The sequence below is a fragment of the Alligator sinensis genome, unplaced genomic scaffold (genome assembly GCF_000455745.1).
Source record: "Alligator sinensis unplaced genomic scaffold, ASM45574v1 scaffold433_1, whole genome shotgun sequence".
Lineage (NCBI taxonomy): Eukaryota > Metazoa > Chordata > Crocodylia > Alligatoridae > Alligator > Alligator sinensis.
The window spans coordinates 602337-607468 of NW_005842502.1; the positions used below are offsets into that span (position 1 = coordinate 602337).

The following is a 5132-nucleotide window of genomic DNA, read 5'->3' on the forward strand; positions in this document are numbered from 1 at the left end:
CTCTCGGTCCGCAGCTGGTGCGGAGCGGGAGGGGGCAAACTCGGAGCCACCGGCCAGCGCCCCGCGGGCTCGGCGCCTGCATCTACGCGACCGGATCCCAGCCCGCCCTCCCGCCACCGTTCGCCTCCAGGCCCGCCCAAGCTGCGAGTCCCCCGTCCGTGGGCGGCGCTGCACAGCCCGCCCGCAGCGCAGCTGCTCCCTCCTCCGCGCGACAACTCATGCGGGGTCGTACCCGCCCGGCGCCGCCCGCCCAGCCCGGACCCCGCCGCGCGCTGCTCTAGGCCTGCAGGGCGCCGTCCCCACGGCCCGCTCCCTCCCCCGGCGCCTTGTTCTGCGGGGCAGAGCTGCGCTCTATCCGCGCCGCCCACGCAGGGGTCTCACTCGGGCGCGCAGGCCCCGGGCCGGCCGCACTGCTGCCAAGCGCGAAGCTGCTCGTTCTCTGTCCGCTGCTCACACTCCGCTTCTCCTAGCTGACGGCTCAGCACGGGCTCACGGGGGGAGGCAGCGAGTGGCACAGGGCAGGCCCGCGCCAAGCGTTACAGCGCAGCGCCCCTGGAAGCGGCGGGGGGGGGCCCCCGGGGGGGGCTGACGTGTATCCCCAACGCCACCTCCTAGCACCGGAGGCGGAGAGAGACGTCTGGGGCCGCTAGACTCCGCCCACGGCGCGCAGAGCCAATGGCGGGGGGGGAATGCGTGGGGTTGCTGTGGCTGTTGCTGCACCGGCTCTCCGATGCTGGTGAAGGGCAGGGGGGGCAGGCCGTTGGGTCTGTGAAGGTGGCACGTGGCCGTGCCGTCACGCCCTGCTCGCGGCATCGGGCGGGCCTGTAGCAAGGTGCCCTGCCCTGGTGGCGTCACTGCGGCGTGAGGGCCATGCTGGGGCCCACAGAATGTCACTCCGACATTTCGATCAGCGCTGACTTAACCAGAGCCCGCCTCTGACGTGCGTGCCCTTTTCTGCGCAGGAAAACGAAGCCCTAGGGGTGGCAAGTTTAAAATAGGGTTAGGGACTGTTAACTTGTATCCTGATCAGGGACAGATCCAGAAGGTGTACACTGGTGCACTTGCAGAACCTCCTCCCTGCTCCCCCCCCCCCCCCCCCCCCCTTTTTTTTTTTTAATTCCACTCGAAGTTTAAAACCACAACTGTTCGATAGTGGCAGCAGCATTTCCAGTCAGGCTGTGCTAAGGAAGTCAGCTCACTCCATGGCCCATTGTAATCTATTGATTCTATGGGATCCCCTCTAAACTCTTCATGCCACAGGTGTTAACTTCTCTCTCTTCTTTTTAAAGCTATCCTTTGTTTAAGCAATCCTGCTGTGTTACCTGCTCCTGAAGCTCCTATTTCACTGCCCTACAGATTGTTAAGTCATTCCAAAGAAGTTGTACATGTTTTTGCTTCATACGGTCCTGGGCCTCAGCACTGTTTCCAGATTATTTCCAGTCTTCCACACTTTCCAGTTTATTTTAACAGAAGAAAAATGTGTTGCTTCTTATGTGAAGATGCACCTCACCATCTGCACCTCCTTTTTCAAAATCCTAGATCTGCCCATGCCTGACCCCTGCTACTCCTGCAGCGGGACTTCAGAGTGTAGTTCTGTGAGACTTCCCAGTTTACCTTGTCCAGCTACAACACTCACAGCAAAGTCTTGCCCTGAGTAACTTAACTATTGCAGGTACAATAGTGAACAATGTCCTTCCTTGCCTGAAGTCAGTTTTTGTGAGATGTCACATATCATGGTGAAAGCCAGTTTATACATGTATCCAGATACCAGGAAACATGTTTTCAAAACTGCTTGAAGGATTAAACACTGTGTTCATATTAGTGGGAACATCTACCTAATTCCCTAAACTGCTTTAAAAAATCTCAGGAATGAACTTCACTCTTATGCATTTATGCCTGACTTGTCATTTTAAAACAAGCTAAAATTAAACAGGCTTGACTATAAATGTTTGTTTGTTTACATTCATAATACAAGGTTGTGCTTCAGTGGAGCACTAATGGATATCTTGCACAGAGCAATAACAGATATCTTGCAATCAGTGGTATTCATTCAGCTGTTCTTTCTTAATATAATAGCATTATTTGAGGGACACACTAAATGACATCTGGAAATGAAAAAATATAGTAATTCCCCTCCATTATATTTATATTAACTTGAGTGCTTGTTAGGTATACAGCACATGAAGTACCCAAAAAACTGACCATGGAAAGCAAAAAAACTTGTTTCAACTAAAAAACATTTATCAGAACATCAACAGGTAGATATTACCTTTTTCATAAAACACTTCCACCTCATTTAAGTGCTATGAAATTTATTTTCTATTTCCTGCAAGTGTTTAGAGAGGAAGATTACTGTTTTGGTTAATGCACTGCATACTCAAGAAACTTTCAATCTTTGCCAAGATTTAAGACTTTGACATCTACAGAGTTTCTGATAGACCTTGGGCAAGTCACATAGACTTGAATTCAGGAAAGCACTTATGTATATTTGTTGCATAGAGATTATACATGCTGCTGAATTATGGCCTTGTTTTCTTTGTGCTTGTGTTCTCATATGTAACTTGGAGTAATGAGGAGGAAGGAAGCATGGCTTGTCTTATCCACATATGCTGATTTCATTTGGAGTTAGTGCTTCTTTGAAGAATTTAGAGGGCCAGATTATTAAGACTCCTGTTGCTTTCTAGCTTTTCATATTCCATTTCCCACTTTGTATCCCTGGCCTCAACTAGAGTTTCTAGACTCTACTGCTTTAGAAATTGTAGTTTCTATGGAACAGATTAAAAAAATTGTTAGATACCTAATAATCCATCTTATTGTCACTTTCAAAAGTAATCAAACAGGTTAACTCAATAGGAGTTTGGTGTCTAAATAGCTCTGAGGTAATACCTTGCTCCTTTTTACTTCATGCACACTAAAGATTTTTTTCCAGCTTGTTGCCTGATTCTTCCTGCTTTTTTCTTTACAACACAACCAAAAGCAATAATTCCCACTCTGTATTTCCCAAATATTCTTCCATGATTTGATAACCTCTGGTTTAAATTAGGAGCTTCCTTCTGTTTAGTTTATCTGACATGCAGGCATGAATGACGTGTGCCCCGGCAGCTGGGGGGGCACAATGGTGGTGGGAGCAGGGCAGGGGCGGTAAACAGGAGCTCCTGCAGGTGCCACTGGCACTGTCAGCAGTGGGGGGGTTGGCGAGCGTTGACCACCTGCAGGCACCACCAACGGTGCTGGCGGCTCCTTTTTGTAAGGGGTGCACCGCCATGCTCAGGGAGTGCATATACACCCATGTGCACCCCCTATGCATCAACCCTGAACATAGGTGAACTATTAATGAAAGCTGCAAAGAAAGCAGATCTGCTCAGTGTTTAATTTAATTAGTCTTCATGAAAAATAAAGAGTGACTGAGAACACAGCAAAATTAATACAGGGAAGAGGGTGGTGGGGATGAGGCCACAGATAATAAGATCCTGTTGGGGAACTGTTGACTAATTTGAATTAATTTAAGTCATTAGGGCCTGATAGAATACACCCCCAGTGCTTGAGAAACTAGGGGGAGAAATCTCTGAACCAATAGCAATAATATAAACTCACAGATGAATCCCAGAGGACTGGAGGACAGCACAGTACTGGTGTTTAATGTGAATTACAGACAAATCAGCCTGATTTCAACCTCGGAAGTTAACAGAGCAAATTATAAAATATTCAGTTCCTAAGTATCTGGAAGGTTAAGAAACCATTGCTAGTAACTGGCATGGATTTGTGGCAAACAAATCATACCAAAACAATTTGCTAGCCTTCTTTAAATGGGTAACTGGTCTGGCAGATAATACTCTTGGACTTTAGTAAGCCTGTTGACATGGCCCTGCCATAAACAGGCTGGAGAAAGGTGTGCTAGACAGAATAACCATTTAGTGGATACAACATTGTCCAGGAGTAACTATAAATCGGGGGTGGGCAAAATGCCCCCGCCAGGCCATTCTATCCGGCCCATGGGGCCCCTAAAACATCTAGAAAATTAATATTTATCTGCCCTGGGCTGCCTGTCATGTGGCCCTCCATGCCTTGCCAAAACTTAGTAAGCGGCCCTCTGCCCCCTGCTATAAATGGACAGATGTCAGACTGGAAGTAACTTTCAAGAATTATTCTAGGTCTGCTTGCTTAATGACTTGGATGCAGAAATACAGTATGTGATACAATTTGCAGGTGATACAAAACTGGGAAGGGTTACAAGCACTTTGGAGGGTAGAAATAAAATTCATAAGGATCTTGATAAATTAGAGAAAGGCATTACAAATAACAAAAAAATGGGGGGGGGGGGAAATCAGTAAAAACAATGGCAAGTGCTGCACCTAAGCAAGTAAAGCCAAATGCATAAATACAGAACCAAGACAAAGGCCTTTGATTTGTAACTGAGTATCCATCATCCCAATGCCATGCAGGCTTTACTACCAGTGCTGATTCTGAGCAGCATCAATAGACCAAAAAACTGGCAGGCTACGGGTGTGAATGCACGTCCCGGATTTGGCTGTCGCCAGCGCATAGCCTGGGCAGTGCCCCTGCTCCACTGGTTGGTAGCGGCTCTAGGACATCTTCGCTGTCCCGTTTTGTGGGTCATAATAAGGAGGAAAGGCGGGGGTTGTTTTGCTTTTTTACAAATGAGGAGGAAAGGTTTGGCTTGGTGATTGCGAGACCTGTGAGCACGGAGAACCAGACTTCCCTTCCAGGCCAGCGATTTAAGAGCCGGGTTCCGTTTAAAATAGCGTCTGGCAGGGACAGGCACAGCCTCCCCGCCCCCCACGGCGGGGAGGCTCCGCCCTACACCTGAGGTCGAAGCGGAGAGTCCGGCCCGCGCCTGGCCTGGGGGGAAGCGGGGAACTCCCTGCCCCCCCGGACGGGCTTATGCGGGACCGCGAGCGCAAGGGGCTTTCCCATCCGCTCCCCCCGCCGCGTGACTCAGGCCCGGGGGCTGTGCCGGGCCCCGCACAGACAGCGCCGAGCCCTCGGCCGGGCAGGACCCTCGTACCCGGAGGTGCGGCCCGAGTGGGGTGAGGTCCTGCGGCGCTGACCCGGTGCTGTACTACAGGCGCTGCCGGACTCTGGGGCCGCCGTGCAGCGGAGCGGAGCGGAGC

At 50.2% G+C, this 5132-nt stretch overlaps 1 protein-coding gene across 4 annotated transcripts in view; it reads right to left on the reverse strand.

Annotated features, from left to right (window-relative positions):
* The window catches only part of PARK7 (Parkinsonism associated deglycase), a 14002-nt gene extending 13511 nt beyond the window's left edge, over positions 1 to 491 (reverse strand). Inside the window, exon 1 of one of the 4 annotated variants that reach the window (XM_006031368.3) lies at positions 382 to 491. The gene's annotated coding sequence lies outside the window, so the exon portion shown is untranslated. Of the gene's footprint in view, positions 1 to 232; positions 254 to 381 lie in introns of those variants that run through there. The other 3 variants (XM_006031369.3, XM_014523523.2, XM_025213016.1) reach the window with 3 other exon arrangements.
* Between the last annotated feature and the right edge of the window lie 4641 nt (positions 492 to 5132).